General features: G+C 38.3%; 1 pseudogene; it reads left to right on the top strand.

Annotated features, from left to right (window-relative positions):
* Positions 1-3,164: 3,164 nt before the first annotated feature.
* LOC119888446 overlaps positions 3,165-27,146 on the top strand; it is a 27,882-nt pseudogene continuing 3,900 nt past the window's right edge.

Here is a 27,146-nt window from a genome sequence, read left to right as displayed (position 1 = left end):
TTGGCAGCAGTTGAGTTGCATTGTGGGTAATGTAAGTGCCATGTTTTGAGAAGAAAGAAGTATGCCTGGAAAAAAAAGATGATATTGGTTCTGTAGTATCAATCTTGATCCTTTTTTTAATCCGATAATGTTGTGGAAGTTCAATGCTGAATGGGTGGAATGCTCTTTTAAAGAGGAGATGGAACCTAATCTTAATTCCAACCTTGACCCTAAAAGCAAGTATTAACCCTAAAATCAATAGTTAACCTTGTGGGGACCAAATTTTTGCCCGCTCATGGGAGCTTAGTCCCCATTATATGACTGTATTAAAAGATTTCTGTCCTCACAATGTTATGAGTACACACACACACATGCACACGCACACGCACACACACACACACACACACTGAGTGGCACAGAGTAACTCAAGGCTGTGCTGCTGGACTTGTGCATTGAATGTAGGTTAATGCACACTTTACTGCACTTCCTCTCTTCTGGCTGTAACACAGCAGACTTGCTCTGCAGAAATGCTATGTGTGTACCTGTAGTTAAACCAGTATAGCACAGTGTGTGTGTGTGTGTGTTTGTGTGCGTGTGTGTGTGGGGTGTGAGACAGAGAGAGAGTATTTGTGATCTATTTTTGGCACCAAAATGATCGCTGATGCCAGACCTCGGAGGAGAGTGTGAACATTTTATAGCGCAACAGTGAGCATTGTTACCACGGTTACAAGCGGCTGCTCATTCATTAGGAAGCCAATAAATTAAACAGCAGTTTATATGCTTATAGATTAGTCTTGTATGTGTATGCCAGGTATTCGACAGCTTTTGTAACATTTGCTTTAGTGTAACGGTGAAGATTTTCTGTTAGCATTCTGAAAAATGTACTGTGTCTCACGATAGTCCATAATAGATTTAACATCTCCAACAAACCTAATTTGCCCTCTGCATTTTTTAATATGGACGATGCCCCGATCAATTATTGAATAGAGGGGCTGAAAATGTCCTGATCAATTATTTATTAAAGGGGCTGTTCTTCTTTACTCTGCAGCACTTTCTTTGCCTCTGGGCTCTCTCCTTAGAAGCTAACCCCGACGAGGAAAAGTCAGGGTGATAAAATTAAGCTTCCTCGTGGAGTTCATTCCAGCAGATCTGGCTGTAGCCACTGATCCCTGTTACGGTTTATCTAAGACGACTGGGGAGGAATCCATTTCTCCGGAGAGGACGTGACAGTGTTGTGCTCTGGTTGGGTGGCAAACTGTGAAAAGTCTCATCATAGTAAGCAGAAGTGGAAGCATTTGAAGTAGCCTTTTCTGCCTCAGCAAGGACATGCTGTTGATTTATAGATAAATGAAGGAACATAAAGTTGAACTTGAACTTTACATTCCTTATGTATTAGTAATATATTTTATGGCTCATTAAAGACAGGCCCACTCAGTTAAAATGGTTATGAATATGTAAAAGGTGCTGACTCAGATGAAGCAAGCTTTGGAAAACAATATCTGCACCAGCAGAAGTAAATTTACACTTCCTTTTTGCACAGCTGCACAGGCATGCTATAAATATTGATGATGATACATATTGATAGTTAAAAAGCCTCATGTAGCAGCTTTGATAATATCGCGGCTTTCTGCGCTATATGGAGAATAACTTCTGCTTCTTGTTTTTCTGAGTTAGGGTTTGTAACATTTGCAAAAAAAGTCAAGGTGTCTTAGTCACGCTAGCGACGCAGTGAGTCTGTCAGACTAGACTATGTTGTTTACTTTAGCTTAGCCAATAGAGTCTAATTTGTTTTGGTCGGGCTAAGGTTAAATGTGTACTTATATTAGTACTTGAACTGTTACTACTCGGGTATATTAGCCTTAAAATGACTGTGTAGCCTAGCAGCAGAGGATTGGGAGGCTGGGTGATAGTGGATGAGAGGATGAAGAGGAGGTAGGGGAAAGGAGATTGGTTTTGACCTCCACCAGATGTGAAACACTAATACTGCAACACAGCTGGCTGACTAGTCTGGGAGGGAAAGTAATAATAATCGTGTATATAATGTTACAATTGTATATACACACATTATAATTTATACATACATATATATATATATAGTAATTACAGCTTTGGTAACAGAAGCATACATGTGATTGTTGGGTTAAAATAGAGCAATCTAAGAGGTTGTTATTGGCTTTTATCAAGAATTAGTTCTTGTGCAGGAAGTCTGATATGACATTGATTGTTCAGGGTAAGATTGTAAATGAGAATGATTCTAATGACAAAATCTAATTTCAGATTCAACATAGCTATTTATGAATATTGTTACTATCTTCCTTTGTTTAAACGGGGAGCTGTACTATCCCATGACGATGTTTCATGGTATGTGTTCTGTGCTATTTTTGTGTTCTTGCCAGTACATAATGACACGAGCAGACTCTTTTCAAAGGTATATCAATGCTTTCTACAGATCATCATGTAACATATCATATCGTATCGTATCATATTATTTGAAAATTAAAACCATGAAATTGCATGTAGTTATAGTGTAAATGACTGACGTCCGACACAGAAATGTGAGTGTGCACCATGACGCACAGAGTGGAGATTGTGGAGGCAGCTGCATCTTCTGTTACATATCAGGAACTGGCTCTTGGTTGTAGCCAAACTCACCCTGCAATCTGCCACTGATTCACTCTCTGTTTAAATTTTTTTCTGACATTGGGCAATAGATCTTGAAGGACCAGAGCAACATCTTAATCAGATGTACTATTTAATTTAATGTGCTTTATGTTCTGGTGATTCTCCACAAGGAAGTCAGTTTTCTTTTGGGAGAAGTGGATTCATTCTAGTCTGATTTCTTCATCACATAATTGTCAATGTGCCATGGTGCAGAGCTTCATAAGGAGAAGGAGATTCGATTAATTCCAGCTTCTACCTAACTTGTGCACTATTGTAGAACCATATTTACCTTCAATGAATTCTTTGGGAGATTCGTTAATAAAATGGGCAGGTTTAAATGTGCTGAAAAATATCCAAACCAATTCAAAATCCCTATTGATAAAGAGAGAAACAGAGGAAAACGTGTTTAAGGTAGAAGGTAAAGGAAAACAGAGATAGTGGAGGATGTAAAGGCTTAGGAATGCAAATAAGAAGAAATAAAAGGGGAGGTGGGGAGGTGAACGAGGGGGTTCAGCCCCTACTTCATGTCCCATGGGTATCATTTTGACAAGGTCAACACCACCATCAACCATTCTCCGGCTGACAACCAAACCGGCAAAGAGCTGTCTATTGTTCTCCCGTGGTTCAGAGTAACCCCCATCTTCTCTCTAAGATCACTCACCACATCTGTTTCCCTACAACACTAACAAAGTTTCCTAACAATAATTAAAAACTAAAAACTGATCTTTTAGCACATGCAGTGTTAACTGAAAAGTTTCTATTGCCTAAACTACTAGATTCTGCCCTTCATTCACCCCGACCTCCCTACTTCAAATTGTGTGGTAGAAGAATGTTACACTTCATGGACTGGAAAAAACATGCCAGCCATCAGAAACCAGGCATAAACTACATTTCCTCCACAAAGTATTTGGTAAACATGTTTACAGTAGTAGTATTATAGTGGTGTGTTGTAGTCTACATTGCCAGACATCGCTCTCATAGACAGTTTACAGTGTGTAATCACTCTGCTGAATATTTGATTTAGTATCCTCTTCACACTTGTGACATTGCATCCTTTTTCGGTGCTGAGTGTGGGCATTTACGTTGGATTGAAGATTTATCATCACTCTCCGCCTTAATACTTAACATTAAATCTTCTTTCAGCAGTTGTTTCATGTCGGCAATCGCCGTTTAATAATAATAGCAATAATAAGAGCAATAATTCACATTGTTACACTAAGTCTGTTGTAAGGGAACATATCTACACTGACAGATGCAGGGTTGGAAAGTCACACTCTATGGAAGTTCAAAGGCTCATCTTGCTCTCCAGTTAGCTGCCGTTTCAGCACCATAAGCAATTCTCCTTTAAAATCAGTTTCACTGTTTCCTTCCCTGCCTCCTGCTATTTCTTGAGCTGAAACATATTAGTAAACCAACACTGAGCCCCCATGAATACCACTGGTCTCTCTGAATGTCACAGACTGAATAAATGGCCCTTCATTGCTCCTATAATAAGATAATGAGATAATAACACTTGTCTCTGAGAGGAGTGCTGAAGGTTGCTGACAGCAGGAGAAAGAAAAATGACACTCCTATTTGGAGGAGCAATAAAGGATGAAAAGGTTAAGGGGAAGAGAACAAAGGAAACAAAGGAGGGAAAAAATTGGATTATTAAATGTACAGTTCTGCTCTGCAGGTACGTTGATCCTCGGCCAAATGAATATTTCTCTTGCTTATCATCTATATTTCTTTTTCACTTTCACTTTCCTTATCCTCTACATGATTTTCTCATGTTTCTGTGTTTCTCTTTGGTTCCAAATCTCTTCAGTGGTTCACTGGTCCTCTTCCTGCAGGGCAGACTTGTCACATTTCGACACTGTTATACATAGTTTTTCTGGGGTATGGCCAAATTTAGACCTGGATATTGTGGTGACAGTGTAGTCAGGCTTGGTATGAAGAGGTGCCTTATGAAATGGTATTTTAACACATCTCAATATTGATTTTTACAAAAGGTATTTGCATTTTTTTCCTGTTTTGGGAGCATTTTATATCAGTTAAGGCTATTTTTATTTTAATAAAAGTAAATAGCATGCAATCCAAAACAAGTTATGTTGAATTTTGCTACATGACCCGTTAGTCTGAGTTAACACTGAAAAAAACTAAGGCAATAATAACAAGCCATTAGTTAATAAAAGAGGTAATTTCATAGCATTGTTTTTGGGTTAAGGAAAACTGAACAGCTGTCAGATGATAGAGACTTGTCCTCTTTAGAGTTAACAAATAAACAAATAAAAAGCTTCAATCTGTCTACAGCATTGTGATCAGTGCAGTAATCTATTTTAACAGCTGCTCAATTACAGCTAATTAATTAGAGCACATGAGTAGAGAGTAGGGTGTCTTGGTGAAGACATGTTTTAGCATCAGGGCAGTCTGTCCATCTGCTGGAAGACACGGCTTTAGGTTGAATAAATACAAAGTAATGCTAAGCGGGTATATTCAAGTGTAGAGTACTTAACAGTAGGTCAATGTTTTTTTTTGTTGCATGGATGAAGTACTACCCATAAGACGTAGGAGGTTGTTTGGGTTGATGGTGGGCAACAAAGAGCAGGACTTTGAAATCAGTGGCTGTTTGCATCCAGACTAGTAATGTAAACTCATCATGTCTTGTGCTTCAAGTCACTGCAGACATTTTCTCTATTAAATCAAAACCATGATGTTTGCCTAACCTTAATTAGTAGTATATAAACATAATTTGAAAGTACTGTAGAAAATGTAAATAATGCAGCTTAACTGAGGTTTATGTACGCTATGTTGTGGTGTATGACAGATGTCTTATTCTGTTTCTGTTTGTATTGTTTGTTGTAACAGTGTTTAATGCTGCCTTTTTGGGCAGGTCTCTCTTTGAAAAGTTGCTTTAATGTCAATTAGACTTCCCCTTAGAGCCTGCATGCATGCTGGGATAGACTTCAGCCCTCCACCACTCTGATAAACAACTAGTGGGTCAAGAAAATCAATTAATGAATAAAAGAGGTCTACTATAGTACACAAAGGAGCAGACAGGCAGGTGGATGTATGTAGCTCAGAACTTTAACCCGGTGAGCAGTGTTGCAGTTAAATGAATGAAGCACCAGACAGTACAAATAACAGAGGAGGGGATGTGCCAGGGCAGCCCTCATATGGCACATCCGTCATCCCCTTGTTAGCATCTTGGCATGCAAACGCACGCGCACACACACACACAGGCCAGACAGCTTGCTGGGCCAGATGGCCTCTTGGTGAGGAGCAGTGAGAAGCTCCACAGAAGGATTGGGTTGATTCGTGAACCATGACCTCCACACGTCCCTCCTCCTGAAGAGGGATGGCCATCACAGCAAGCCGTCTGACTTGTGTGCGTGTGTGGTGGGGGTGGAAGGGTTATTGTGGTAGAGGTGGAGAGAGTGGATTACAGTGCATTGACTGTGTGGGAGATTTACTTACTCAAATATAACCAAGGGAATAGTGACAGGAAAGAAAGAACACTAATTGCAGTTTTCTAAATATTCATAATCTGACATAAAATCAAATATTTGCTTGACTGACATGTGAGATAATTTAGTATTCAGTCTTTATTTCTTACAAGTAAAACATATGGTGTTCAAAACATACCATAATAGAGATCAATGGACATGTGCAAAGAAGGAAGGAAGCTTAAAGGCCTTATACAAAGCATATAAAAGAGATTGGTACATTATATCAATTCTACTAAACAATGAACATGCATTAATAACTGATTAATAAATAAATACTAAGTGATTTTTACCTTTTGTTTTCTTTTTAAGTACTTTCTTACAGCTTTAAGACAGAGGACTTGTGTGCTTGTGTTGATCCTTTTATATCACTTTACATCACTTAATGTAAAGTGATAATAAAAGTACATTAAGTTAAGGTTAGGCATCCGTAAGGAAAATAATCAATTCACAAATACAGCTGTTATCAATGTATGTTTTATTTCTAGTAACACAAATGGAGGTCTACCTATTTTATATTGCCTTTTGGCTCTTTATGTGTTCCTGTGCACGTGTGCGCACGCGCGTGTGTGTGAGCATTAGTCACTGATAAATAAGAAAAGACAGGACAAAGGAAACGAACACTGTGACACGCATGCCAAGCTGTGATGAATCTGCTCCATGGTCGCCACACCCACATTTCCCACCTGCTCCTCTTTCTCTGAACACACACACACACACACTTGTGTCACTATCTTTGTGGGGACTCTTTATTGACATAATACATGCCATGGCTAACATTCACATATGCATTTGAAGCATTTCATGTTTGCTGTACTTGAATTCGACATTTAAAATATGCAGAGAAGGACCAGGACTGCAGAGGTTAAACATATTAATTAACTTGTTTATAGTTTACACAGCTGCAGTATAATTGATGACACCAGTATTTTACAAGCTACAGCAGCAGAACGATCAAGATATGCTCATAGGTATATATAAGAGAAGACAAGATATATACATTTTCTGTGCTGCCAATTATCTTACAGAAACAGTATAGAGAAATAGAAAATATGTTTGTTTGTTTAATTCTGCCTTATTTGTTTTAGTTTCAAAGTGTTACTGCCGCTATAAAGACAGAGTAACAAGTGACAGTGAAAAACTGAGCATGGATTTTTTAGACTCTAATCTAGATGTTAATCTAATCTAGATTATAAAGTTAATCCCTAGTAGTAAAACAATGCAGATTCTCTGGCTTGTTCGGGGCTAGGATCAGTCGTAATCTGAGCATCCAGGGAGAATTGTCTGTTGGGTTAAATGATTACATAACTGACGTCTTCAAAGTCTCAGTCAGTCACTGGTTGTGCTGGTTGCACAGTTTGCCCTAGAAGGAGGGGAGTCGGTTCAGTCTTATCAATGCCGTGTTAACAGAAATAGCTGTTTAATGTCCACTGATAAATAGATTGTATTGTTTAGAGGTGATGTCAGCAACAACAACTAGGCACGATAGAATCATTTGATTTCATATCGTGGTTTCCTTTTCTTCTTCTCTACATACACTTTCTATCCTTAGGTCAAGAAAAATGGAGGCACTAGTATCATGTCTGGGGAAAAGATTCCCATGGATTTTAGGAAAGAAGAAGATGTTTTACTTTACTAAATGAGGTGTTGAAAAATGTCTTGAGCTTTTAGTGTTGAATCTGGGACAATCATCTGGCTGATTGAAGCAGATTTCATGTCACTAAAAAATAATATTTTTCTTTTTTGTTGTTATTAAAAAATAAATATAATAAGTGTTTATGATGACTTAAGTGGCTGTAAAATTGCCATTTTAATTGTTAAGTTTCTTTTTTCTTTCTGTGTCTCTGCAGTGCCAGATCTCCCAGGCCTTGAATGGTGTCTCAGACAAAGCTAAAGATGCCAAAGAGTTCCTGGTTCAACTCAAGAACATGCTTCAGCAGATACAGGTATAACACCACTGTATAACACATGTGCACTAAATTCTGTGTAAAAAAATACTGTTCATACATTTCTCTGCAGATTTCTGTACAACTGTCCATTAGAACATGTTGTGTGACGTCAATATACACACATCATCAGTGATAAACCCTGTGTGTACTGGGAGGAATTCACAATAGAAGAGGCAGAATAACATTAGTCTCATTAGACCAGAACGAAATACAGCTACAAAGTGACGGAGGGAGTGCTCTTTCATTACACTACCAATAATCTTTCTTTGGCAGACCTCTGTTTTGTCAGGCTCATGGTGTATGTGGTGTAATAATGCTAAAAAAAACTATACTATTGCCCCAAAATGCAGAACATAAGAGGTCCTGGTCACAGCACACAGTTTGCTGATGTTTAGCTGGTGGAATTGGGACACACCTCTTGATTTTCCTCAGACCAGAGGTGCCATTTCTGAAAGTGGTTTGAAAACTCGCAGCCAATCACATCAATGCCTCAGGATTTCTATGGTCTCAATATTTTGTCTGGATCTCCATAAGCTTGACAGGACGAAGGTCTGGTGGTGCAAGATTGTACCTGAACCGATGTCCATGTCTGATCAGTTACCTCCACATGTAGAGGTCTTTACACATTACACCACCACTGATGTTTTGCTTTGGGGAACCTGCCGGTAATGGGCAATAAGCTCCAAATAAAGTCACAGAAACACATTTGAACTCCTCACACTGTGCAGTAGGGAGGTAAATCCACTGAATCACTAAACTAAAACAAACCAAATCAGCCGAATTTGTGGCATGTGCGTATATATTTGTGTGGCGTGTGTGAGTTTTGCCTGTGGACAGCATTGCTGTGCAGCTGATCTCTCCCAAAGCATCTGCCAGTTATGCACACACACAAACTGCCTGCACTGTCATATCTTGTCAGTCACAGCACTACGAGCCAACATTAAGAGTCTTACTGCAAAATGATGAAGATTGCATTTAAATAAATAAAACAATTTTTCACCACTTTGCTCTGTGAGCCAGAGAGCCGCGAGAGAGACGGATGGATAAAGAAAAAAAAAGAACTGTGGAAGGGAGAAAAAGATCTCACTCACCCTCTTATAGATCTGAACTGTGCAACTCAGCGGAGGACACACAAATCTAAAACCTCATCTCCACATCATGTTTTATGCTCAGATAAAATGCTCCTGTGGATCCGTCTCTCATTAAATCCCAACCACTGTAACTAATGCGCGCAGACCTACAGTACCAACAAGTCCTCCAAATTAAATGACAACTTACGCCTACTGTCGGCAGAACGACATTATTGGTCTGTGCCTTCCAATACTGTTTCAAAGTACTGTTGAATAGATAATAAATAAATGTGTTTTCTGATCTGATCCTTTTGTGGTTAAGGTTTGATTAGGTTCAGGCACAAAAATGACTTGGTCAGTTTAGGTAAACTTGGTGGTTTGGCTTAAAATGACTACTTTATTAAGGATAGGAGACCTTTGTCACCATGATGACTGCAATTTACATTTGGTTAAGGTCAGGGAACAAAGTTGACCGTCCGCTTTAAACGGGAAACACAAGAGCAAACTCCTGTTTTAAAGTCAAAAGTTCTTTTGACCCATCCATCCACCCCAGGCTTCTGTGTGCTGAAACACACCGAGTCAAAATGTCAGAGACAAAAGAGAATTCATGATTAATGAAACATCCTCATAGAATTCTTTGTGAATTGGGATTGTTCTTAAAATTGATAAGTGTTCCAAAAAAAACAAACGCCATTAGTGCAAGTCCATAGCATAAAAGCCCAGATTCTCCAATCAACAACAAACCACTGAAAAGTCCCTGCAGCCAGATTGTAAAAGCTTGTGGAAAACCATCCCAGAGGAGTGGAGGCTGGTGAAGAGCCATATTACTGTAATGTGCATGGTGTAGAAATGACCATTTCAACAATCACATGTGGGTAATTTGGGTGTCCACATACATCTGGCCATGTGCTTTATGTATACTGTATTTTTAGAATGTATAATATGTATGTATCTCTTGAGGGAGCATGGCCGTTGTACAAACAGATGAAAATGCTATATGATTCATTTTTGTCTGTAGTCTGTTGAAATAATTAACGCTTATATTATTGTTTGTGTGGTGGAAACAAAAATAGTACAAGATCTGGTTGGTAAATTAACAAGCAAACACAAGGCAAAACACACCAACAGATCTATTTTAGTGACAGTGTTGATTTTGCCCATAATGAGAATTACTTTGGAATGGCTTAAAGCAGATTTATATGTCCCATAAAATATGGTTGTTACATATGTTTACTTTTCTTTTCAAGTTTACAATGATTATTTTGCCCTTCTGATCATGTGTCTGTGTGTTGCTTCAGGAGAACGGTGTGGAGTTTGAAGCTTGCCTCGTGGCGCAGTGTGACTCTTTGATCGAGGCGCTCACCAGACAGAAAGCCAAACTGCTCACCAAAGTCACCAAGGAGAAGGAGTACAAGCTGAAGGTGGATTAACTGATCTCTTGTCAGTGTTTAGCTGCATGTCTGCTCAACCTAATCAGTTATTAACTTGCTGGCTTTCTAATAAACACCACTAGCATGTGACATTTCTAGGTGATTGCTTTGAAATACTTTAAGGGGAACTTTTTAATATGTACAAAGGCATTAATAAACAACTGTCTCTTTATCAGTTCCTTTCCTGCCTAAAGCGAGCAGCAGATTTGCGGTTATTTAGATTGTAAGAAATGGTATTGAAATCCGGCTGCATGTCTTTTGGTCCGTCTGTCTGCTTTATTTACCAGTCTATCTGCTCTCACCAACCACAAATCATTCATGTATATATCAGTATGTCAGCATAATCATTAGTAGATAAAAAAAAATTAACCATGAAACTTTTCAAAGAATAATCAGGTCAATAAAAGGCTGTTAATCTATCATAGAAATGTGTTATGGTTCTCAAAAAAAAATCTATGTAGTGGTTTTGTAAAGCTTCTGGAAACTTGCTTTTCCCTTCAACATTAAATGTAAACAGTTAAAATAAGCAATAATCAAGTTAGAAAGAATTATCCTTAGTTATACAGTATATTAATAACTCTAACAAATCAACTTTCAAATTACTCTAAATTAAATTAGTGAGACAGAGGCACAGGGAACATAAAATCTCTCTTGTGAAATAACCAGTTATGAGTGAGTTCAGTGCTTAAAGTAAGAACCAGATTAGAAGACTATGTTTTCAGCACTTTTAATAAATGAAAAAGTCTCGGCTCTTAAACCAGAGATTTCTATTTTAGCAGTCAAGCTTCTTTTTTAACTTTCCTTGGTAATTCCACCGATGGGGTTTTCCTAAGTCCTAGTGAATCACATGGACGCCTGCCCAGCCTCAACGTGCCCACCGACCGACTGACCGTCTGGCTGGTGGCGGGGGAGGGGGGAGGGGTGTTTGGATGGAAGCCCCAAGGACAGCTGTTGTCATTATCTGCAGGGGGGATTGAGATTCAGCCAGAGGCCAAAGAGCTGGAGGCTGCGACGTAGCTGGAACAAGAGAAGAATAACTGCTTTTAGATGGTGATAAACTAAAACACATTTTTACATGAATAAATAATCAGGACACTGTTTATCTCTAACTGATAAAATCACAGGCTCTTATTCATGTAGGGACAAAATAAAACAGACAAGCAATGGCTTAAATGCTTACGGCTCAAAACAAAAATTTGTGTGGTACATAAAGCAGCTGATGCGTAAATCTTTTGTATCAGGCATCTGACGTTCAATATGAATTAAAAAAAAAGAATTAAAGAATTGAGAGACAAAGTTATTGATAAAAAAAAACACACAGAATATACAAAACAAGAAGGTAAAGTATTGATGTAGTGAAAATAATAACAACAATAACAACACCACACTTTATTTATGTGTGTATTTATGTTACAAAGTGCTTTACATTAAATCAGAAACACAATTAAATGAAATCTGGCAAGTATTATCCACAAACAAGATAAGAAACAGTAAGAAAATAAAAATAAAACACAAAACTTTGTTACTATTAAAAATGCTAATGCTAAAAATTGTAATTGTTAAGAAGTGATTTAAAAGATATTGCCGATTCTGAAATTTCAGATCTTCCAGAGTTGAGGGGAGGGGAGCAGCCAGAAGAGCCTGACTGAGGCTGTGCTCTGGCTCGTAGGAGAGCAGCAATTCAGCAATATAACTAAGCAGCCAGTGCTTTAAATGTATCAAAAATCTTAAAATAAATTCTAAAACTGACCTAAACAGTTCACCACAGCCAAGCAGACGTGTTTCGTACTACTGAAAGCTCGGATTGTTTTTTGGCCTAACCCTGAATGCAATGAATTACAGTAATCAAGATGCAGTGATATACAGGCATGCACGCCCCTCTCAAGACCTGGTTTTGAAGCTCATGCACGAGACACAATTCTTCTTGTTTTTAGCCTTCTCTATTTTTTGGCTGAAAAGTAGATGTCATATTGTGCAAATTTAATTTTACCAGGACTCTTCACATAGTTGCAGTTTTCACACTAAACCCACAACACAGAAAAAACTTCTTTGAGTTATGGGAATGACAGACTGGTCGTTATTGGATGAAAAGCATAACTTTTTTTATTTAAGAGTGCCAGAGGAAGGGTTTTAAAGATGATCTCAGTGGATGTTCATATGTCCTGACTGTAACCTTCTTCTGCTATTTCCTTTTTGTCAAAAGCACTTAAAAGACTTTTAATCTGTTTTATAGATACAGCTGTGGCCAGACACGAAGCCAAAAAAAAAAGAAAGGCAGATGTCTATAAAAAAAAAAACATATCACCAAAGCCAGAGCGTAATCCCTTAAAAGCAACATATTTTGGCTTCCTCTTTCAAAGAACAGCCAGATATAGGCCTACTTGTTGTATTTAACTGTGCAAGTGGTGTGTGTGGCTGTTTATATATGGATCAGTACTAAAATTACAGTTATATAGCAAATTTGGTAATAAAGTGTGTAATTTTGTATAATTGTGTAAATTATGTAAGTACAGTATTTACAGTAAATATTTTTGATGGCAGTGTCACAGTGATTTTTTAATATAATTGTTTCCATTATTGTTGCTTAAGTTAGACTAGAGTTGTATAGAAGACAATTGTTTCTCCAGAGGGAGCTGTGTGAAATCTGACTATTGCCTTAAATGATGTCGGCTGGTGCTGAAGACTACAAGTTTAAAAATAAAAATAATAAACAAGAAAGAAGTGAGCTCTGTTTGAGGCTAGCAGCTTGAGGCTACATTAGCTGCTACTAGCACAACACACCCGAATCTCCTACCGAACTGTGATGGTCGAGTTGAATGGAGGGAAATGTAGGTGGCAGGTTTTGACAAGGAAGAATCATGGAATAAATAATACAGTATCTCTGGTTCTGCTTCAAGAAACTGTCCATCGTTAATCTGACAATGTTATAGGAGTGCAAAGCTAATTTGGTGGAGCAGTCTTACTAGCCAGTAGGGAGAAACAGTAGCTACAACCATCACATGCTCAACACCAATCCTTACCTGCCTGAATCTAACTCAAACCCTAACTATAGAGCAAAGTTTCAACCCAATGTGAAGAACAATTAAAAACTCCTAATTTCCACCAAATTTCCTCACTTTTCAAAAATATACCAACAAGGTCTGCAACTTTGTGCTCACAAAGATTCATGTTCAAGAGGGCACACACAGAAACACAGATACTTTAGCTTTAATCCAGCAGTTGATAGAGAGAAGTGAATACACAGATGAATGAATGACTGTGTGTCCTTCTGTGAATAAGATTACGGTTCATCAGATCTTGGATATTAAAGTCAGAAGCCAACAGTGTCATTTTTATTTTTACATCAAACCTGCACAATTTGTACTGCTGATTGGTATCTTTAAATTTGTGGAAAACAAGCTGTTACCTTTAACACTTTATTTACAGACATCTGAAACACAAATATTGCATATAAATATAACACAAAAAGAAAGCCCAGTCACAAGCATCTAATGTTCCTGTATACATCCTACCAAACTCCTGCATGTTTTATAAATATTTTGTCATTTCTTTTCTACCCCACTTACTACTGTATAAAACACACTACATCATGCCAACATAAAGACTCCACTGCACTCCAAAAATGGACAAATTCATCCAAAATATTGCTCTAACCTGAATTGAAATGTGGTTCAGAGTGTGAGTAAAGCTTGCAGCATGTATCTGAAATCTGGGCTTGCATTAACATGTTTCAGTATTTTCACCCTCAGATTCATTTAATATGCATTGCATGTGGAACATATTGAATAAGCCCCTGAACCAGGCCTGCAGGAGCTGATGGCTGGTCTCAGCGGGACAGAAGGAAATTGAAATAAATCTGAGATTTACTCAGGCTTCACGCTTCATAGTTTAATGTTGTTTACACAGAAGATAGAGCTGACTTTTGTCAACCTGAATTTAAAAGCTAATTTTCTCTTTGTAAAAAAGTTGAATGTCTGTGTGTGTATTTTGCCATAGGTGAATTCCAGCTGCACGATGGCTTTATGGTTACATATAGCTATAAAAATATTTAAACCTTTAAAAATGTTTCCCTTTATTGACCTTTCATTGACCTGTGATTCATTCTTTATCCCTCCTTATCATAAATACTTGTACAAAACCCAAGACACACTCTCTAAAACAAACCTTTTCCTTTGTTGGATTTGTAAGCCATTAACAAGACAAAAATCAAATAAAAGACAAATACATTGCTAATACATTAAATAAATGAATTTATGAAGATATAGTAAGCAAGTAAGATGTATTCATATGTATCAGGCTTCACAGTAAAAAATACATAAAATACAGACACAATAAAAGAAGTTGTGAAATAAAAAGGATAAAAATAAATCAAACTTATACTGTTAAAAAAGGTCAGGCATCAGAATGTATTTAGGGTTTTTGTATTTTACCAGTTTTCATCTGATATTTGTTCTGTTGGCTTCAGCATATCAGTGATGACCTTTGACCCACACATACAACACAGTCAAGTTTCCATCTCTTTTGGGGACATTACATTTACATTAATTCCCTGGAGAGCTTCCCTAACCCCCTAACCTTAACCTAAAATGTAATCATTTATGTTGTGGGGATTTGCATTTTGACCCCAGAAGGAAGGCGAGTCCCCACAGTGTGACTGATGTTAACAGAATCATGTCCCACAAAATTAGTAATACCTGCCCACACCACACCTACTCCATAATCTTCTTAGACTCAAATTGTAGGTTGTTTTGATCCTCTTTCTGCTAACTTTTCATGCTCTTCATATTTCAGTTTATACTGCAGTTGACAGGTGAATAATTAACTGTGATCTCATTAAGCATCAAATAAACGAGGGGGCTAATTACCAAAACTCACTCTAATTAAGTCTCTAATTCATTTAGGCAGCCGTTGGTTTACGGTGTAATTATCTTGGATTCACCAACATCACAAGACTTTTTCTGTCCAATCTCTTGCTTCACCTTTGTATTTGTCACGTAAACATAAGTACAGGTCGTACATATTATATACATGTATCAGTTGTACTTTAAGCAGATAATTAAACATTACTGATCAGCTAAAATGTAGTGCAGGTATTATGAAATGTAAACAAACGGCTAATCAGGCGGTGACAGTTCACTTAGTTTCAATTAGCTTCGAACTACTTGCTGTGACACCCGTCCAAACCTCATTTCCCTCCTGCTCATAGGTCAGCCAGCAGATAGCATGTGATGTCTGTGCGTTTGAGTGTGTGTGAGACAAAAAGGAGAGAGATATTCAAAGAGCTAGACAAGTCACCTTTGTCTGGTGAAGGCTGATAACGAGTTTCTGTAAAATACTTACCTCACCTTGATCTGATCACATGTTGAAACCGGGTTACTAGGGATAGTGTACCGGGAATACTATGGGATTATAAAGTCATGCCCCGTCAGCCAGTTTTAAATTTTTGCACCTTTTTTCTTGCCAGCCACTAACTCACCTGTTGTTCCAGTCAGTTACCAATCACCTGATCCACACCAATCCGCACACCTGATCCCCATTCCCTAATTACACTCCTAGCATATGTAACATAATGCTGCCTGAAGAAGAGCGGCAAGCTTGAAATGTGGTGCAGTAAAGAATAGCTGCCAGTGCAAGCTCCTTTTCCTTTTCCTTTTCCTTTTCCTTTTCCTTTTCCTTTTCCTTTTCCTTTTCCGTTTCCTTGAATGCATGTGTGTCACATATTAACACATTTTCACCTACACCATGCCAAATCATCTATTACTATCACTAAGTTTTTTAAATTTTACCTCTACCGGCCTTTTGAACAGCAACTTTTGTTGGCTGCACTTCATTTGGTCGTGTTTGTTTGGCTGTTTTTTATTGGCGAGGTTGGGGAATGCTGCTTAAATGTGGCAACTTAGGAGGTGGTCGGTATGATCTTAAATCAGTTGATAATCAAACAGCAGCTGGTGGTAGCAAGGCTGTGATAAACTTTAATTTAATACAAACATCTTTGTTTGCAAAGACACTACAGAACCTTTTCTATTGGATTAAGCTTTCAGACAAGCTGTGTGAAAATATTTTCATGTGTCGATGTTATTTATGATACTGTTGGCACGCGCTTAATTTTGTTTATGTCCCTCACAGAGCAGACATCTAGCTCCCTCATAAAACATGTAAACTTGCCTTTGGGTCCAGTCCTACTGGGCCGTTATATGCAGGAAATTCATTAATTCTCTAAAGTTATGAAATATTGTGAAATTTTATACTCAAACAAGCCACAAACTCTACAAGTCCTTTACTTGCTCTGCATTTAAGTTCAACATGAAGAAAACTGTCACATTAGGTGTTCACGGTCTAACAATTGTCTTTTTGAGGTATAAAAGCATTGGAAACATTAAAGAGGCTTTGCTAATTTCTCTGGGTGTCTATGTCAGGTGGTGCGTGACCAGATCACCCACTGCACCATGAAGCTACGTCAGACCACCGGCATGATGGAGTACTGCCTGGAAGTCCTCAAAGAGAACGATCCCAGTGGATTCCTCCAGGTATCTGACCCACTGTGTGTTTGTGTGTTTGAGATTATATGAGTGTGAAACGTCCTTCATGGCATCTGCATGTCTCCTAATTTAGGTCTTCACATAGCAACTGGATACAGCCTTATCAGTCATTTGAGCAAAACTTTACTATCCTGTGAAAAACATTTAACTCCAAACTGCCAGCTTTTTACAAGCTGAAAAAACAGTCGAGCTTTTTGTCAATGCTTTTATCAGATAGGCAAATGGGTTAAATAGTTTGTGTAATACAAGACTTTAGTATGATTTTCTCACCATGTAATGCCTCAGTTTAAACATTTTAATTAAAGGGGATTAAAGAATGAGGTTGGGATTGTTTATCTATTTATTACTAACAGCTAGTAACTGAAAATACTAAAACCAACAAATAATATATCCTACTAGTGAGTAATACTATGTAGCCCCAGCCGACTTCAGTGAAACAGAGGCATAAGCGAAATCAAACTGTGACAAAATAAACGGTATTCCTGGTTTTAGTCTCTTGAGGGAACTTTTTGATCATCATGAAAAAGATAAACAAGCACCAGTCTTCTCTTTTACAACTCCTTACATTACGACTTAAAACACTGCACAGTCAGAGGAGGACACAACACACAGACCAACACAGGGTGTATCGGCTTTGCTTGACTTAAACTGCAGCTGGCCTATTTGTTATTGACCTGACATGTTTAGTTATCAGCAGGCTCAGATGCTCAATAGCTGATCAGTAGTTATTGATCCGTGCATGTTGGGTCAAACTGAGAAAGGTCGAATGGGGACATGTGCACCTGCTTATAAGAAAGAGCCACAAAGAAAGAGTCTGTTTAACCCTAATGGTCTGTTTCTCTTTAAATTCTTAAGAAACACAAAAATTACATTACTTCTATTTGCGGTCTCATTAACAACAGCTGTAAAAACATGGTTAAATAAAGTAGATTTTTATATGTTTTGTATTTGTGATCAGTGTGAACCAGACCTTTAATGCTGCAGTTCCCCTCCAAATCCCAAATAAGTATGTTGGAGTTTTAAACCTCTGTTGGGTCTATTTTACCCAAACATAAGTAACATGACCATGTATGATAACATACCATACATTTCTTTGTCTTTGGATTACTGTTTGGCAAACAAAAGGATTATACAGTATATTTGTAAATGCATTTGCATATGCATAGCTCATAAAACTCAATATTAATAATATAATACAGTATTAAATATTTCTGTATTTTGTGTGATAACTGTGTTTATGTGTGTGGTCATCTCCAATTTTTGTCACCTTCTTCAAATGTGCAAGCCGAGTTTGTGGCATCAGGTTAACCTCTTCAGTACTTACCCACATATTGTTTTGAGGTTATAAGGAAGTGAAGAGGGGACCCCAAACAGCCAGTATCAAATAAACACAAGGGTTAAAATGGCCCTGCCCAGGGTGTACCCTGTCTTTTGCCCGATGTCAGCTGCGATAGGCTCCAGGCCTCTGCAACCCTGTACACAGGATAAGCAGTTGACAATGGATGGATGGATGGTTAAAAGAAAAAGAATATTTCCTCCTGACAGCAAGCATGTCAAGAACACATGGTCTTAAGCTTCTCCAACCCCTTAGTTACGGCTCCATTTCTATTGAATTATATGAGATTATATTCAAGTGTCTCTGTGTCTGGTTATGAATCATTTTTCTTCCTGGAGAGAGATAGCAAGAGAGAAACAGAGTAATGTGAAAGGGAAAGATGAAACAGAGATCAGAGACACTCCTGAGGGACAAACACACACATCCCCTTGCTTCCATTTCATCTGAATGTTTTATAATGTATTGATTATGTGGTCCTTCATGGTTGCCAATGCCTAAATCCTAACTAGGGGCTCTTTAAAAAACAAAGGTGGATCTAAATGTAATTTGAGGGAACATTTATAAATAGAGTGCAACTAATCTGAAGTGAAAGAATTAAGCTAAATTAGGCAATTTATGTTTTAATGCCCAAGGATGAATTTCCTCAGACACATTTTAGCACATTTTGTGTGTAGTTTAATGTAATGTATTCACTTAGATATGTTTGCCCTGAGGCAGTGAAGCTCTTACCGGCAGGTCTAATTCTTAACCTTAAATATTTGCACTGCACTAATGCATGCTTCATGTCTATGAAGATTCTCAGTCATCCAGGTCATAGTTATCCAACGAAGGTTAAAATGAAGGGCAACTGGACTTGGTTGAAGCTACTGGAAGACGTTTCGTCCCTTATCCAAAGGACTTCTTCAGTTCTGACTGACTGGCAGGGAAACTCAGCTATTTAACCTCAGTGGGGTCGTTATCTCGGGTCATCGATACCGCTGGTTCGTTAGTGTTCCTTGTTGCTGTGACGACAGTCGTTACAGTCGTTGAGACTACCTGTGGCCAAGACTGAACGACCATCGTTGGTATCTTCACCTGAGGCCAATAGGTTACGTTTGTTGAGTTTCCTGGGCAGTGATGAAAGGACAGCATTGTAAGTGGGGGATAAGTGGTGGCGTAGACCCCCTCCCCTGTTCAATGACGGCTTCTCAACCCTGGTGTAGATGGCTTCCTTGACACCTCTTTCAAACCATCCATCTTCTCTGTCTAAAATGTGCACCTGGTGGTCCTCAAACGAGTGTCCTCTGTCCTTCAGATGTAAGTAGACAGCAGAGTCTTGACCTGAGGAGTTGGCCCTTCTGTGTTGAGCCATGCGTTTGTGTAGTGGTTGTTTAGTCTCCCCAATATAGAGGTCTGTGCATTCCTCACTGCATTGGTATCCACAGGCTGTAAGTTACACTTACAGCCTGTGGATACCCTAAATGGGCTTTTGTGAAGACAGCCACAAAATCCAAGAAGAACAAAACTACAGGGGAGGAGGAAAAGAAGGTCAAACGCAACAACATTGTGATTCCATATGTGTCTGGAGTATCAGAGAAACTCAGAAGGATTTTTAACAAACATAACATCCCTGTGTTTTTTAAACCCAAGAACACACTAAGACAGATGCTGGTACACCCCAAAGACCGCACACCCAAACACAAGAAAAGCAATCTAGTGTATGCGGTCCAATGCAGTGAGGAATGCACAGACCTGTATATTGGGGAGACTAAACAACCACTACACAAACGCATGGCTCAACACAGAAGGGCCAACTCCTCAGGTCAAGACTCTGCAGTCTACTTACATCTGAAGGACAGAGGACACTCGTTTGAGGACCACCAGGTGCACATTTTAGACAGAGAAGATGGATGGTTTGAAAGAGGTGTCAAGGAAGCCATCTACACCAGGGTTGAGAAGCCGTCATTGAACAGGGGAGGGGGTCTACGCCACCACTTATCCCCCACTTACAATGCTGTCCTTTCATCACTGCCCAGGAAACTCAACAAACGTAACCTATTGGCCTCAGGTGAAGATACCAACGATGGTCGTTCAGTCTTGGCCACAGGTAGTCTCAACGACTGTAACGACTGTCGTCACAGCAACAAGGAACACTAACGAACCAGCGGTATCGATGACCCGAGATAACGACCCCACTGAGGTTAAATAGCTGAGTTTCCCTGCCAGTCAGTCAGAACTGAAGAAGTCCTTTGGATAAGGGACGAAACGTCTTCCAGTAGCTTCAACCAAGTCCAGTTGCCCTTCATTTTAACCTTCGTTGGATAATGCATGCTTCATTTCACTTGTCAGACACAGTGAAATGAAGCCATGCTAATGGAACAGATCCCAGAACAGAGAAGCTGTTCTGGATGCAGGGAGGGTAACACTGCCTTGCACGCATTAATGTAGATATTGAATGCACACACTCTCATTTCCTCTCTTTGTTTGACTTTGCATGTCTTTTCCTATGCTCATCATCCTTCGCTGTGTACAAACCTTTCGACATGTCTGCACCCCTTAACTTGTCTATGTGTGTGTAGATCTCAGATGCTCTGATCAAGCGGGTGACATCCTCTCAAGACCAGTGGGTAAAAGGGGCCCTGGAGCCAAAAGTAGGCCCTGAGTTTGACCTCACCCTCAACACTGACTCGCTGCTCCAGACCATCCTGCAGCTGGACTTCTGCCAGGGAAAAGGTGAACCCTCAAAAGCAGTTTTAAATCACGTTTAAGACCCGTTTTACTACTTGAGTCATGATCACAGGATTATGCTTAGACTCTATATTAGTCAATGTCTTTCTGTGCAATATGCCTTTTGATTCTAATTTCTGTTAGTTCTATTAGTGCTGTGGTTAACATTTTTTCTTTTTAAAGGAGTACTCCATCGATTTAGTATCATAAAGATGGAAAAAGAACTGTCAAAATTGATGTTGCTGAGGCCGAGATATCCTGACTTATTGTCCATTGTATGTCAATCGCCAAAAAACAGGATCCTACGTTTCCCATAATAATTTCCCATCATTCTAAAAAATTTTGTATAATACATGCATGTGAATGGAACAAAATGGCTGCAAAGTCACCACCGCTGGCAGTTAAATATGAATAAAATCCAAAATTAACACTAATACAATGGATTCAGTTAATTTTAAAGGAGTTATATGCAGTTTGTTTTTATTTGGTTTCACTAGTTAACAAACTGCTTCAAATGCGTAACACTGCATAAGTAGCTAATATATGATAATTAGATTATGTAATTACAAAGCTAGCAGAGGGGCTAACCATCCTGCATTAATGTTTAAACATCCCAAAGTCAGAATAACGGGAGGTTTTCCTGTTGTTCCATGTTCTGCTGACATTGCATGTATGCAGCATTAGACCCTCTTTCAAACTCCATGTAACACAAATTTTCTGTTAATGCCCAATCCGAGACGACATCATCAGGGTTATTTTCTCAGACTTTAAAAAGCAGAGGCAGAGTAGGACTCCTCGTGACGAGTAAACTTCATGTGTAAATTAAGAGGAAGGCACATTAAACAGGCCCATGATAATATATTTGATAACCAATAAACAACATTTACATTCTGTCACTCTTACCTTGTAAGGTTTCTTCAAGATTTACAACAAAGTACCTAACTGATTAGCTATTCATTGGCAGTTGCTACCCAGCACCCAGATGGCATGCATGGGTAAACACAGCGTCCTTTATATTCATTCCGCTGCAGTCTGTATTTGCCAGACGTATTGTAAATGTAGAATTTAAAAAACATTTAATAAGCTCTATGCATATTTTATTTTGATACTGCTCCACTGAGGCAGTAAAGATCAAGTGTTTTACTTTACAGATGTGAATTTAACCTTTCTAAAATACACAATAATGGCCATTAATCTTTGTAATCAATCATTAAGACATTACATGCAATATTTTGTTTGCTTAATGAGTTGATTCCAAATGCATTGCAATTCATTACAAATATTGCAAATCCACATAAAGCATATGCAATATAATCATCACATGACAATAACATTACGTTCATTTTAGTGCTGTGTAGTTAATAATTGTGATATCATAATGTGATTATAGTGATTATGCACTCTTTATAATGTGCTTATAATGCTCTATGGTTCCCTTTGGGAGCCACTTCATGAAAGCTGTTGAATTTTTATCTCTAGCACCCTCAGATTCAGATTGAATTTGTCTCTGAGCACCGTAGAGACAAATTCAAGTTCGTAAATAAAGAATGAGACCCAGATCTGCAGGTCATGGCCTGGTTGAGTTGTACTTGAAGGAGACATTCTCTAATTTAAGCTCCAGTCAAGCAAACCCAAAGAGGCTTATTAATAGTAGAGAGGATTTGTTGTCCCTCCTTTGTTCTTTAAGGCGAATGACATGAAACCCATTTCTCCACCATAACATCTTACTGATAACCCGGAACAAAGTTATACAGTTTAAAGATAGACCATTTGATTTCATGTCTTTGAATCTTAGTCGACACAATGTATGCACGTTTCTCAAGTAGCCTGAAATTATTGACAATTGACAATTGACAATTGTCATTGGTCATCTGAAGTGAGCAAGTTGCTCTGTATCACATGTTCTGTCCTTCTGTAAATCAACTAACTAAACTCTAATTCAAAACATTAGAGGTTATGTCTCTCTTCCCCATGTAATTAGTACTCAATTACATAGTTCATGCCAGCAAACTTCCAAGGACATTATTAGGAAATTACTGACCTGTAAAATAAAGCATTACCATTTAATTTCCCAACACAAAAGGTCTAAATGCTGTTCCAAATTTATTTAAGTTTTCCTTAGAATGCTAAAACTCTCGCATTCCCAGAAATACTACAGAGGACAGGAGCTCAGTGTCCTCGATGGTAGCTAGAACCCTGTTCAAAGATTTGCTTAGGACTGCTGCTTCTTATTATATTCCTGTTGCATTATCACATGAAAACTTCACATGAAAACATCTGAAAAATAAGTTTCTCTATGTAGTTTATATTATTTAAGGTAATGAAATGAACGAATGGTATGTTTCATATTTTCACATTTTCTATGCAACACTCAGTAGAAAGAATTAATTTCTTTAATTAAGTTCTTGTACTGCTTGATGCTCCATTGTAAAGTTAAGAATTTTCATTTTAAACACCTTACTCTGTAATTGAGGTTCAGATTAAAGGTAAATTCTCTTCAATTATCTCAGCAATTAAGTTAGTATGTAATGTAGAACAGGAACAATGAAACAATTGAGATTGTAAAGAAAATTTTGCAAAAGTAATTCTTACATTTCTGTTATTAGTTTGCGTTATTAGTTGCTTGAGGTAAAAGTGACTAAAATATGTATGCAAATCAAGTTGAGATACCTTCACATACTTGGAAAGACACACAGATAGTGTTATCCATGACCAAACCTTCACGTATGCACTTTGAAGTCTCTGTATAGTTGCAGTGTTTTCTGATCTAATATGAGATATATGGGTGTATGGTAAATGGGCTTGTGTTTATACAGCATCTTCCTGGTCTACTGAAGTACTCAAAGCGCCTTCCAACACTTGTCACGTTCACACAAACAATAATTCACTGATGGCAAGGCCAACTGCTCATCAGGAGCGATACAGCACTTCCTATCCAAAGCACTTATGATGATACTAAGTTCACACACATATCACAGCCATCAGGAACAAAGGACTGGAGAGCCGGGAAATTTTGCCAGCAGCCCGCCAGTTACCAAATAACGTACTCTACCACCTGAGCCATAAACCTCTGAAAACCTCTGATGTTCCCTAATATGCATATGATTAATTTTTACATTAATGAAACTTTGTACAATGTTGACATCATCTTTTAAAATAACTTAAAGGAAGTTACAGACATTTTCTGATACAAAATGTTTAGAATTTATAATACTCTGACCTATAAGTTGATATTAAATGGTGAAAATCATGAGATTTACATTCATTTGTACATGAAGGATCATAAGGCTTTATTTTCTTGACCACAATTTTGAGATTATTAATATTGCGTGTGATTAGGACATAACGTGAATTATAGCACTCTCTTCACAACTTCAGTGAATATGGAACTCGTATCATGTTTCTAATGCAATCAGTCTTAATATCTCCATTGGTTTCACTGTCAGTTCTATCTGTTTTGTACACCTACTGTCCGTGTGCTCTTTTATTAAAACATCCACACCAACGTCATATTTCCAGATGTGCAGGAGAGTCCGTTATTGAAACAATGCAGGCCAGACAGTGGTGAGGCTGAGATGGAGACAGAGAGCCCAGGAGGTATTTCAGAGACTTTTCACCTCAGTTTAAACCTCTGTTTACGCCTATGTAAACCTATGTTTTCCTTCCTTGAATTTATTTTGTCACTCCTTCCTCGTCCCTCCGCCCAAATAGCCCTCACAAATCAGGAAATTCACTGGTCTTTTTTGTCCCACAGTGTCTATCTGGTCTGTTTCCTCTGCATGGTAATGTTTTTCCCGCTCCTCTCCAATGAATGGCACCTCTGCAGAATAGCGCCGCCTTCACGGGAACACAAAGTTTCCAACAATCTATAGAGTTACAGAAATTTGTTGCCTGAAGTACTTCTCTTTAGCCCATGCAAGTCTTTTGTTACTTATTCTTTTACTTTTTAATGTAAATACATTTAACCATTATTTCACTGAGCTGTTTCATTCATTGTTCTAAACAATACCTGTTGTCATTGTTGTATTGCATTGTAGAAATGCAATACACAGTACATAAACTGAATATTCAGTAAAAATGTAAATATCAGGGTGAATTATTAATAAAATTTTTAATAATGCAATATATATATCTATATATAGATACATATACATACATACATGAATTTAAATAAAAATAATGCTGTACTTCATTTAACAACAAATAATCTTCATTATCTTGTGGTTGTGCATGAATCAAAAACTACTTTGGCTACAAATGCTGTGAAAAGTACTGAATTTAAACATTAATGTTGATATGTGCACTGTATATTGCACAGATCCTGCTATGTTGTTCCCTGTCATGACTGTTGCCTTTCCTCTGTGTCTTCACTGCTCTTATTCTGGTCTAGATAGATCAGATAACAAATAAGGAAATTATATGAAGCAGACTTTATCACCCCGAGATCTCCGCTTGTGTGTTCAGTGGTTATTTTTACCCTGTTTCTGTTGTTTGTGTGTTTGTTTCAGCTCCTTTTGGAATGCAGTTTTGCCCCATTTGTTTTACCACCACAAGGGTTAGACAGATATGTCTTTTTTAGAAAAATCCTTTGATATGATGCTGGCTCCTCCCTTTCTTGACTTTTTTAACAAGCTCAGAATCCTGCTCTGATTAAATCTATTAACTCATTAAATCATATATGCTGATCAGTCTGTCTTTCTATTTGAGTTTGTATCTCAAGACTACAGATCAGTTAGTAATTTTCCCACCTTGACAAGAACATAATGTGGGGGGACCTTCTGGAAAATAAATAATCCAAGTAGTGTTCAAATTGCTGCTGGAAGCTTAAGTTACAAAATGTCCACAAGCTGTGAAAGCTTAACCTATGCACCGCTGGCACTGCTACCTCTACAGGGGTATAATGTCCTCACATGGCCTACTTAAAGCCACTGATTCCCAGCTGTTGCCCCATAAATGAATGTGGAGCTTTTTCACACCTTTAACCCACATTAAAGCTCCCTTTTTTTTTTAGTTTGTTTAAATGCCAGCTGATGGCATCACCATGTTTGTCTTCCTTTTCTCTTCATCCATCTACCCTTTCAGCCTAACCCTCCCAAGCCTAACCCCCCCATTACAAGCTTTACATCTCATCAATCTATTTCTCCCTCCAGTGGAGTCTGGACCTCAGGTGCCGGCGGCTCCTCTGCTGCAACTGGAGAAGTGCTGCACCAGGAACAACAGCGCCACCCTGGCCTGGAGGGTAGCTGCGCCCCTAGCAACCCCATTGAGGGCTACATCTTAGAGCTGGATGATGGCAACGGAGGACAGTACAGGGTCAGCGCAACACAAAACACACTGAGTCAGAATACATACTGTGTGTAAAGAAGAGTAAAAGGCTCGACAACAATATGACAGTAATCTAATCTCAAATGCAGTAAATGATGTTCTTCCGTAGCTAGTCTTCCATTTTATTTTATTATTCATAATCCATATGCTGCTCAACTCTAAATAAAGCCAGATGGTAGTTTTGTGTGTATGTGTGTGTGTTATATGTGTGTAGTTAAATGTGTGTGTCATCGGCAAACATGCATTTTAAGCAAGTGAGTTCTTGCCTTCACTAATACATATCCTGTGTTTTAAGCAGCGAATAACATGTACATGTCCTTAATCTGCATTTGTATTGATAGTACTAAAATGTGTGTGTACCCTCAGGAGGTATATGTGGGGAAGGGACAGTGTGTACGGTGGACGGCCTCCATTTTAACAGCTCCTACAATGCCAGAGTGAAGCCTACATACCATCGTGTGGGGCCGTACAGCAAGACTGTGGTACTAAAGACCTCGGATGGTAGGAGTGTGTGAACACTTTTGTTTTGAGGATCGTCGTTAAACAGGTTTCATGACATGCTTTGTACCATGTCAAATTGATTAGAGAATCTTCTTCCTCTCAACATGAGTGAAATTTCTTATGGAAAAGCAGCGAATAAGAAGTATAAAGTGCTTTATACTACAG

The sequence above is a fragment of the Micropterus salmoides genome, unplaced genomic scaffold (assembly GCF_014851395.1).
Source record: "Micropterus salmoides isolate LMB-PRFRI ecotype aquatic unplaced genomic scaffold, ASM1485139v1 Ms_hic_scaffold_5, whole genome shotgun sequence".
Lineage (NCBI taxonomy): Eukaryota > Metazoa > Chordata > Actinopteri > Centrarchiformes > Centrarchidae > Micropterus > Micropterus salmoides.
This window is presented reverse-complemented; position numbering and strand designations above follow the sequence as displayed.